Source organism: Equus quagga, chromosome 8, assembly GCF_021613505.1.
Source record: "Equus quagga isolate Etosha38 chromosome 8, UCLA_HA_Equagga_1.0, whole genome shotgun sequence".
Lineage (NCBI taxonomy): Eukaryota > Metazoa > Chordata > Mammalia > Perissodactyla > Equidae > Equus > Equus quagga.
This window is the reverse complement of record NC_060274.1, coordinates 82493974-82505635: the sequence shown is the minus strand read 5'-3', so window position 1 is coordinate 82505635 and position 11662 is coordinate 82493974. Positions and strand designations below refer to the sequence as shown.

Sequence of the window (11662 nt, the reverse complement as noted above, 5' to 3'; positions counted from 1 at the left end):
CTTTAGGGCAGCAGTTCAGTCTCACATCTGAGTCCTTGATAGTAAAAAGTATTTAAATTTAAAAGTGTATTCTGATATAAAGTCTATAGAAACCCTCTCCCTTCCAGTTATCTGGATACTCCTGCCAAGCGGAGACCTTGGGGCTGGCTGCTTCATGCCTATTTCGTTTTCCCATTCAATCCATTTTCACTGAAAAGGAGACATAAGCGGTGAAGCCAATATAGTTTTATTGGATCCAATGCACTGCCACTAAAACAAATATATGTACACTCAGGCCAATACACTTTTATTAAAACAAATAGAATTTAATTCAAAGCAGCATTCAATACGTTTTCTCAAAACAATGAAATTAAGCTCTACCAGTACCTCTGCTCAATATGTTTCCCAATCAAATCCATTTGAGCAAAGTGAAATATATTTATCATAGATAACACATTTTTATTAAAAACAAATGCACTGAAACCAAGTTCCCCTTTGAACCAATAGATAGAAATTCTAACCAATTGTACAATTAGATCACAGAAACGGATGTATTTCTACTTTAGCAAAAAGCATTTCTATTTGGGTCAACTTTAAAACATACTAATGAATAATAAAAGTTGCTCCAACAACATCTCTAATGGAGCATTTTCTGAAAAGTATGTCCTTTGGGGTTGAAGCACAATCTAGAAAATAAAAAATACTTAGGGAAAAAGAATGGTGCTGGGAATGTGATTACAATAAATTCAGATTTGTAAGGATTAAATATTTAAGTCTACCTTTGTGTACTTAGAGCAAAGTTGTTGGACATGTGCGAATGCATAAAGACATACTTGGGGACATTTTTAGTTGTGTTTGCTACTATACCACATTACCCAGAAAAATCCTTCCTTACTGGTGTTCAAACATGTCATAAATTCTCATCTGTCTGCGTTAACTAGGGATCACCATGTGTAGGAAGAACTTGCTGGAAGGGGAGTTTGTGTATTTGTGTGGCTCTTTGGAAGTGATTCCAGTCTTGGTGCCTAGATCACAAACATCTTTGAGTCTTCCAAAGAACCATGGAGAGTGAGAGCTCCTTCCAAACGCCACACAGCTTTTGGGGGTAACAAACTCACTACACAAAAGCAAAAGTATCCAAGTGCGTTTCACCTCTGCCTAGGGCCACCGCGCTCCTGACAGGAGGCAGACCCTCAGGGAGAGAAGCGCATGCAGAGACGTGTTCCCATCCCCTCACGGAGTGTTAGGGCTCTAATCCGTGGCCAACGTGAGCCCCATCCTGTCTGCCTCCTCACTGATCCCCACACTCCGTCTTCTCTGCTTCCATGCTACCCTGAGGCTGCAGGTTGAAGGGACAGAAATGAAGAATTCTATTGCTTTCACTAAGCAGCCCAGGAAATGCTCTTCAAATCAAGACTGTGGGCTCCCAGCACTGTTTCCTCCTTCTTGCCTGGAAAAATGCAAAAAGTATAGATTGTGCTCACGAGTCATAGGGCAAACAATTCATTGACCTCTGGGGCACCCCAGTCTTGAGAGGACTAGATTTGCCCTCCCCAAAACTCAGCTAGTCAAGGAGGATACTTTGAGATGAGTTAGCACAAGATGTTCACCACACACTTGTTTAAAAAGGTGAAATGTTAGAAACCCAAATATCCAGCATGCAGGGGATTGCCTAAATATATTGAAATAACATCTTCCTAGGTATTCTATAGTGTTAATATCAACACAGTACTGCAAGCATTCAAAGTGACACTGTAGAGAAATTTATTGAATGGGAAATGGACATGTTATATTATTAAATGAAAAAATGTTTAATAAAACATTATGTGTAGTAATTTTTTATCTTTTTAAAGTAGCCATGCCTGCCTATTTTAAAGGTAGGAAAATGACACTAAAAAAAGGTGGGAGGATGACACTAAAATGTTAATAGTGGTTAAATGAATGGTGAGTTTATAGATTTCTCTCTCTTTTTAAAAATATGCACTTAACAAATTTCCTACAATGAGCATACATTACCTTTGATATAAGAAAAATATATCTTAAAAGTGATTATTTTTAAAAAGATACCACTTTAATTCTGCTGTCCTTTCAGAAAGGGGCAATATTCTATGTCACAGTCTTTGTCTTTTTGCAAGACTTTAGTGAAGACTTTGTTCAACTGGTCATCCAACATGCACTCATCAAGAACCCAGGTAATAAAATGACTCCTTGAGTTTGTTCCAGGAAGCAGTGGCTCAGCAAAAAAAAAAAAAAAGATATGCTTATGTTGTCAGATGATGTGGACTATGTCACTCCAGATTTTCCTTTCCGCCTTGGCTCAGAGCAGTGCCTAACTGTTCTAATGATCTCATCTCAGGTGTCTGGTAACATCTTATGCCTCTGCTCCTTTTCAATAAGTTCAGTTCTTTCTTCCTCTGTTGTTCTGTTTTTGTTGTGTCTCCTTATAAAAGAGATTCAGATTTCACTTAGAAATTAGTTTGAATTACAAAAACAAATTCTATAGAAGTAAATCCAAAACATAGAAACATTTGATGACAGTTATGCAAAGAAACCCCCTGCTGCTTCTTGAGGACCTGGTGTGTCCACAGTCCCCCTACACCTGGTGAGTGACATTTGAGGAGGAACCCTGAGGAGAACTGAAGCTTGGGAGTCATCTCTCTCCCTTTGCCCAAGCGCAAGATCCTCTGTCCTCTGCTTGGCACTATAGGGAAGGTCAACTTCCCCGCCTGGAGGAGCAGCTAGGGCGCCCTCTGTGGCCTGGAGGCATTGGACAGAGCCCAGGGACCCAAGGTGTCCTCTCTCCTTCGTTAGGGTCCTCCACGTGCCCTTCTGCAGAGGGTTTGCTCTTCTGGGTTTCTTCATGCTGGTGGTTCCTAGTCATGGGTTCAGCCCCTTCAGTTCAGCTGGGTCCTTCTTTGGTGTTTTCCTGTGCCTCACTGTGAGGATGGAGAGAGGGGATGAGAAGGAAGAAGGAGAGAGGCATGGTTTGGTGGTTGGTGGTGGAGAAAGAGAGATACAGACAGACAGACAGAGAAACAGAAGGGACAACACAGAGTACACAGAACATGTTTAATTAATACTGACATTTATCCAGCTACAGTTGAAACCCGGATGGAAATAATTGCTGTTCATTGTATTGTTTTAGATGAAAATGGTAGAAATAAATGGAATTGTCAAAGTCGTAAACCTTCCCATCTTCATTAAAAATAAAGAGTTAAGAGATGAAAAGCAGTAGGCAAGGAGGCAAGAGTGTTCCAAGATTTCTTTTTTCCGCCCCCAAGGCAACGTTCCTGACAAAGCTTGGCTGCCAGGCATCCTGCTTTCTGTCCTGCTACTAAGTTACTTCACTTTCTCCTCCCTTGGGAAGGGTCGCGCAGAGCCCCAGCCCCCACCCCTGGGCCAGGCCTCTCACAGCCTGCACTCCTTCATAGGCCAGTTCTCCTCCCTTACTCGCCTTCAAATCACCCCACTCACCAGTTCTTCCTTCTGGTCCTGGGAAAAGGCATTCTCCAGAAGCTGTCTGTGCATTAGTCAATCTAAACTTCTTAATGACCCTCTGAGGTAGGGATCTTATGCCCGTTCCACAGAGGTGGAAACCTTGTCTCAGAGAAGTTGCATAGCTGACCCCAGGTCACACAGCTCTTGTGTGAACTAAGTGACAGAGCGAAGATTCAGCCCAGTCAGCTGACTCCAGAGCAGGTGATCTGCCCCGCTCCTTGCTGCTTTCCTCAGAAGTCTCAGGGATCATCTGGCTTAATGTACACCTGGTGCCGAAGAGGAAGCTGAGGCCCAGAGAGGTGAAGTGGCTTGCCCAAAATTACCCTGATCATGCCAGTTAGCCTTGAGCTCTCTCCACTCTGCCACCCTGCATAGCTCACTATATTCAAATACTAAAGTATATTACATTCAGATGCCAAAAACCTGCCACTAAAATCACTGCCAGCATTTTCTAAGAGAAAGCAGCTTAATTCCAACCTCTTTCTCCATCATTTTTTTTTAAACCAGAGGCCTAATAAACAGCACAGCTGTGGTTTTGTTTCATCTCGTTTCTTTGGGGTGTCAATGTGTGACAACGTGGCTCTAAAATGGGCCAGCAGGAGAAGGAGAGGGCTTGGAAAAGACAGGAAGAGGATCGAAGCTTTCTCTCTCTCCTTCTCTCAATTCCTTTCCACCTCAATGTCCTTGCTGTGTCCCTGGGAATCCAGCCTCAGTCTGCTGGGCTTGGGAAGAGACCGAAGCCACAGGCTGATCTGTGAGAGAAAGAGGAGGCAGACACATGAGGGACCTGACGAGCGTTTTGAAACCATAGCTCACCCCCATGGTGCAGGGAGCCAGTCAGCCAAGGCCCTGTCCGTTGCTGCTTCTCCTTGTGTGGAAAGGGTCAATCGCCGTTTCTATCAGACTCATAGACCCTATCAAGAAAAGAGAGCAGACAGAGACGTTTAGTATTTGTTGAAACATGGAGATTTAACTGTTGATTGAGACGGGGTGGTGGAAAGAGCATGGACTTGAGAATCAGATTGTGTTCAAAGTTGGGACTAAGCCACTGACTAACCAGTCGGCTAGGGCTCTTGGGGAAGTTATTTAACCTCTCTGAACCTCAGCTCTCCCATCTATAAAATGAGACACTAGCACACAGTGGGCACTCAACATATATTTGATGAAGTTAAATTCGAGTATTAAAAATCATTTGGATCACTGGTTTAAAATAAGCAGAATAACCCAATTCCTGTCCATCTGCCGTCCAGTTATGCAGTTTGGAGCCTCAAAGGCAACAAAGACCTTAACGGCAGAATGTCATTGGGGTCATCTTAAAACTGATTAGGATACCTGCAAGCTCCGCTATCATCATATCCTGGAGGCAACGCACAATGCACATAGTCAGACCTCCTTATGTTGTTCAAGTTGTTAGACCAACTTAAATTTGCAAGATCACTCACTTATGAGTAACGGCATGTGTGAATGTACACACAGACACACACACACACACACACGTGTGCACTCACACACAGGACCACAGGACTCACACCAAAAGAAAGGAGTGAGAGGGGCAAATCATTACATTCCGCCCACGAGCTCCGGTAGAGCTCAACAATGAGTGTGAGTTTTCTCCCTAATATCCCAACAGGCTAGAATATTCACAAGCTTTGAAATAACGTATTTATCATCCAAAGACCAGTAGACCTTTTACTGAAATCCAGAAGCGTTTTGTCAAGCAGGAAAAGGAACTAACAAAAAGGAAGATAAGTGGCATTTTGCAGCTACTCAATTGCATTGCAACTCCCACAAAACCAAGCCTGTCCTTGCCTTGTCCCTGCTGGCTCTGCCAGCACAGTGAGTGAATTGGGACAGATATAGGTTTTAAATGCCTTCTAATATCATTTGGGCAAATCAGCTTATGTGGCTGGACATTGTGTTCCAGCCACAGAGAATGTTCTTTTCCTGTCAGAAGCTCCGACAGCCCACCACCACAGTGAAATATCAGTAACCTCTTAACATTTTTCTTGATTTCTTTAAGAGTGAACATTAGACATATTAAGAACAACAACCCAATCATTAAGGCCCGTGAGGTTCTCCTAGGAGCCAGCTCTATTGCTTTAATCAGGTTATGGACAACTCATTCTCGTCCTGGCCATTTATCTTCTTTGTTTACGCACACACCAAGTGGCATTCTTCTTAGCATCAAAAAATAGTAATCAAAATTGAGAACAACAAAAGACCTTTCATTATTTATGGTGTTAAGTAACATCTATTTGCTTTCATTAGTTTCCAAACAACAAGGACACTGGTTCTGATTAAACCTGGCATGTGTTAATTACATCCGAGGTCTGAGGGTGTTTTGCCTACAGTAAAGGATTACTTCAGGGTGAAGCCTGAGCTGGAATTCGAGGGTACCAGCCTCAGAAGTCACCTCCTTCCCTGGGCTCCCTCAATGAAAGTTTTCAGCCTCAGCATGGCAGAAGCAGATCCCAGCTTGTCACAGAAAGTTATGTGTTTTTGGTTTTGTTTTGGTTTTAAGCCCTCAGCTTTATCATCCATTTTATGGGCTAGAGTTAACGACAGTACAATGCAGTTTGCTCTCTTACTGCTCAGCACTAACGGCCATCAGGAGCCATAATTAGGAGTAAAACCACCACATAAATAACATGGCAGAAAAATTGCCACTAGGATGAGCCAGACTTCGGCTACGGGAAACTTCAGCGGGTCCTAAGTATCCATCACACTTACGGGGCACTGCGGGTTTTAGTCCATATTTGTCTTACTAAAGCCAAAATGGGAGCCGTTTAGCCTTTCAAATAAGCTTTTAAAAATAGAAAATGCCTGTTGAAACAGACTGTCTGCTGCTGAGTGTGATGTAGAAACCTTTCGCCTGGAGGCCCAGACAGCTGCAAGAGCTGGAAGGGAAAGGGTGGGAGCCCAGAGGCAAGGAAGGGAAAAGAAAGTGTCAAGGAAGAGAAGGCATGGACTTCCCCCAACAGGGAGGTCTAGAAATATATCACTACAGAACCAAAAAGTTCCTGCACCATTGAACACGAAGTTACACTTCCACTAGGGGAACCTGTGAGGCTGGGTCACCTTGCAAATGTTGCTTTCATGACTTAAGACTCAGCGATGAAGCGAGAGCAAGGAGACTAACATTTCTGAGCACCTAGGCATTTTACATCCATTTTCTTTAGTTCTCATAACAGCCTTAGGAAGTCAGAGAAAATAAAATAAATTTAGTCCTGCATGTGAAAGTGGCCCTGAGGAAATGGGACCACCCGGCTGCCTTCTGCTTTTGGCCTGGCCATTTGCAAAGAAGCAGCAGGTAGGAATTAACATAAAGGTGCCATACAATCATCAGAACGGTTCCCTTTTTTCCTGATTTAGCCTCCCTCACACCGAGGATTAGGAAACAGACCAAATAAAGTAAGCCTGTAATGGAAGGGACATGCTTTGTAGCGGACAGCATTTTTCAAAGCCTGAATCATTTAAAAAATTAGTTTAAGTACATCCACCTGCTTTCTAAAATAATTCATATGTATTTTTCTATTGATCAGCCAGAATAGTTAAGATCTAACCTTCACGGGGAATGAAAGAGAACACTTCTGTGGATATTCTAAAAGCCCACATGTATTCTCTAAAGAGGAGTTTCCTTTCTCCTTTGCTTTCTTCCTTTGCAAAATCAATCAAACAAAAATAAAAGCAAAACAAAATTAATCAACAATTCTGTTGAGAGTTGAAAAAAATCATTGTGCCTAGTATTAAGGTGTACATTTAGTGAAATAGCTTTAAACTTATGGAAGTAACACAGCTCCATTTCACATGTGGATTTTTGTCTGCATTTATATCTCTGCAGGCCACATAAGGCGTGACGCTGACACTTTTTTAATTAAGATATGAAGTGCTCATTTTTTCTGTGGACCTGCTATATTCTAACAAATTTACTACATGTCTCAGAAAACACATAGCTTTTCCAAAGTTGGTGAGTAGCCCAGTATGGTTTATCTCCAGCCCACAGCTCTTTCCCTGAATTCAATACTGCAGGCACAATTTAATGCAAACCCAATTTATGACTTAATGCTCTAGGGACTGTAGTGGGAGATTGTTACATTATTCTTTTCTAATCCTATTTGTGTTTTAATTTGCTAAGTCTGTAATGAGGTGCATGCCTTGAATAGATTCAAGATCTTTCACATTGCTTTTGACTTTGTTTAATATAATAGATTTTACAGTTTGCATTAAATACCCAGGTGCTACGGTCAGTATTATCTCTTTATTTTCTCAACTAGAGTGAATAAAATTACACCATGAAAGTAATTGTGTACATGTTTCCTTGTTTATTGTAATGGTTTATTTCCTATTATAATTCTTGATTCAAATTACATCTGGTTCTCCAAAAGTCAATTCTCCATGGGCTCTTACTTCCCCTTTTCATACAATTGTTAGTCTCTGAAAAGAATGGAGTCTTGGCTGACGATTGATTAGTTGAGTAATAATAGAATAAGTTTTCTAGTCTAAGTTATGATACTTCAATTAAACAGAAAGGGAGAAAGGGAAGGAGGGAGGGATAGAGGGAGGAAGGCAGGAAATGGGGGAGGAAGGGGGGGGAGGAAGAATGGGAGGGAAGGAGGGAAGAAGGAAGGAAGGAAGGAAGCAAGGAAGGGAAGGTGCTGTGTCACCATACACTTGCTATTTTATTCCTGGTGTTTGGCTGAAACGTTCCATTCCTAATCAGAGCTGCCACATCACCCAACTCCACAGTGTGTCATTTGCTGTCCGTAACTGTGTTATAGCCAATTACAGCTAAATTCTCTGTTCTGTATGCACAATCAAAGGGCGTCTGGAATGCATTTTGCTATTTTCTGAATCCTATTATTGCAGACATGTTTATTACATTCAGAAGATGGCTTTCTGAAATTACATTGGAATTGTACAACCCACCTGCCATTTACAAACAAAAGGACCTAAACATTTGTTAACAAGGAGAAAGTTCATTTAGCTCTTTCCTGCTAACTTTTCCTGTGTTATTTTCTCCCATAACTATTTTTGTAAGACTGGTCGCTCAAGCCCCTGTATATTTGTAAAAGTATCTAAGCTCTCCAGTTAACATTTATTTTTAAATTAATAACAGCACAGCAGGTCAAAAGGAGTTGCAAATTGCCTGTTGATGCCTGTGGTAGATGCTTGCTGCAATTTTCATTGTGAAATTTTCCTCCAACTATGTATAAAGGGATTGTACAGTGGATCCTAAATTATAACTATTTGGGAACCCTGAAATAACTCCTTTAGGTTGCCTGTCAGGAGAAAAAAATTTCAAATTATGTCCTTAAATTTCATTTGGGGCCCTTTTAAGAGGAAAGTGAGTGGTGTTAGAAAGACACATGATATCTGTTTGAAAACATAGCACCTCATCATTAATTATTAAGGGAGGAATAAAAGTGTTTCTAAACTGAATACTTTCCTTTTCCTTTCTACCGATGTTTACACTCTTAAATTCCGCGCACCGTTTCCCATCCCCCCCCCCGCCCCGTCCAAGCAGACTTTATTGCTGGTATTTGCCTCGCAGAGACAGGGGATATTACTGCCTTTTTATTTGCTATTTTTACAGGACCCAACAAAGTGCTTTTAAAATATATAACCACTTAATTCAAGTCAAGCTTCTTCAATACTCCTTTCATTCAAGCCCATTCTAATTTGTTTTCCTCCAGCCAGGAGCCTGGAGAAGACACTGTGATTTATGTTTTCATTTATTTATTTTATTTGGGCTTTTCATTTAAGAAAAGAAATTCTGTACCACCCCCACCACCCTCGGTTCTGCATCATCTCACCCCACTCCACCTCTCTGTATTTGGAACATTAAGACTTCTCAAGGCCAGACTGTGGAGCTCTGAATGGATTTCTTTGGAGCTTTGACTAGAGTGTGGAGGAGGCTTGGCCTGGTGCTTCTGGGCACACTAAGGTGGGGGCTCTTTACACCACCCGGGGTGGCAGCCACCCAGTGCTTTGGATTACCCTCTTCTTGAGGACAGGCTCTATCTTTTCCTTCCTTTGTCACTTCATGCCCTGCCCAGTACAGAGCTCCTCTTACAGGGCCCTGGAGGAATTCAGCCTTTCCCCAATGATGAAAGATGCTTCGCCATGGAGCTTAAATTTTCACAAAGATTAAAATGTGTGCCTTGGCAGCAGAAAGGATATTACTGTTCAAGTCAACATATTGTTTTTGTTTGGGTGCTATGCATGGGGTGGAGGAAATTTCCACATGACATCCAAGAGCTTAGGCTTGACAGTCCACCAAGCATGGGTTTGAGCCTCGGTTCTACCTCATACCCTGTGGCCTTGAGTGTGTTACTCTTCCTCTTTACACTGATTCATTGATCCAGTCAGTCAGTAAATATCTATTAGGCACCTACCATATGCCAGGCCAGTTAGGCATGATGGGTAATAGGTAGCAACATAGATGTGGTTCCTGCCCTCACTGATCTAGTGGGACTGACAGATAGACAAACATTTACAGTGCAATGTGACAGGCCTGATAATAGGTGAAGCCAGAGAAGCTTCTGGAAAAAAGGGATATATAAGTGACGTGATCAGTTTCCTTCACTGTAAAATAGGAGGCAATATAATACCTGCCTCACGGGGGTGCTATGAGAATAAGCGAGATAATGTACAGTAGGGCTTTGCATTGCTCCCCACATAAAGTAAAAGCTTATTAAAAAAAAAAGAATTAGAAAGTGATTATTGCCATTGTTGCTAACTACCATCCCAGGATTCCCAAAGAAATTAATGCTAGGGAACCACATTTTACCTTTAAGAAGACGCAAGCTTTACCCTGTAGTACTAATTCTTTTTTTTATAGAAAGAACTAAACAATAATGTTGTCTGTAGAACATTAAAGTAAATTTGAAGATAAACAAACTAAAATTAATAGGCACTCTTAAGTAAAAATCACTAGCAATTGAGTCTTTATCCAACACCAGCTTCTCTAGGGAAGAAAGGATCTGACAGCTCAGTTCTACTCACTTCGAAAGAAGACTCCTCCTCCCCATTGAGTCATGGACATTCTCAGCAGAAGGCTGCTCCTCCAAAGTGTTCTTACCAGTTTATAAAAGATAATAACAATTACCTTCATTTAAAGATGGCCAGGAAGCTTTTTTATTTTTATTTTTTAAGTAATTTTTAAGCAATTTAAGTAATTTTAAGTATTTTTGTATTTTAAGTAATTGGGATTATAATAGTTTATAACATTGTGTAATTTCTGGTGTACATTGTTTTTTATCAATTCATGAATACACTTCATCGTGCTCCCTCCCAGTAGTCTAATTTTTATCCATCACCATACATATGTGCCCCTTTGTCCCTTTCGCTCATCCCCCAACTCCCTTCCCCTCTGGTAACCACTAATCTGTTCTCTTTGTTCAAGTATTTGCTATCTTCCACATATGAGTGAAATCATGCAGTGTTTGTCTTTCTCTGTCTGGCTTATTTCACTTAACATCACACCTTCCAGGTCCATCTGTGTTGTTGCAAATGGGACCATTTTGTCTTTTTTATGGCTGAGTAGTATTCCATTGTGTGTGTGTGTGTGTGTGTGTATATATATATATATATATATACCACATCTTCTTTATCCATTCATCTGTAGAAGGGCACTTGGGTTGTTTCCACATCTTGGCTATTGTGAATTGTGCTGCAATGAACATAGGGGTGCATAAATCTCTTTGGATCATTGATTTCAAGCTCTTTGGATAAATACCCAGTAGTGGGATAGCTGGATTGTATTGTATTTCTATTTTTAATTTTTTGAGAAATCTCCATACTGTTTTTCATAGTGGCTGCACTAGTTTGCATCCCCACCAGCAGTGTATGAGCATTCCCTTTTCTCCACATCCTCTCCAACATTTTTTGTTTTTTGTCTTGGTAATTATAGCCACTCTCACCTGTGTAAGGTGATATCTCATTGTAGTTTTGATTTACATTTCCCTAATAATTAGTGATGCTGAGCATCTTTTCACGTGTTTATTGGCCATCTCTATATCTTCCTTGGAAAAATGTCTGTTCATTTCCTCTGCCAATTTTTTGATTGGGTTTTTTTGGGATTTTTTTGTTGAGTTGTATGAGTTCTTTATATATTTTGGAGATCAATCCCTTGTCTGATAAATGATTTGTGAATATTTTCTCCCAGTTGGTGGATTGTCTTTCC

The 11662-nt window shown here is 41.0% G+C and overlaps 1 long non-coding RNA gene across 1 annotated transcript in view; it reads right to left on the bottom strand.

Moving 5' to 3' along the window:
- Positions 1-251: 251 nt before the first annotated feature.
- The window catches only part of LOC124244278 (uncharacterized), a 51127-nt gene continuing 39716 nt past the window's right edge, over positions 252-11662 (bottom strand). Inside the window, exons 2-3 of the long non-coding RNA XR_006889935.1 lie at positions 4294-4391; positions 252-2915 (exon numbers count right to left, since the gene is read on the bottom strand). This is a non-coding gene — a long non-coding RNA (uncharacterized LOC124244278). The remainder of the gene's footprint in view (positions 2916-4293; positions 4392-11662) is intronic.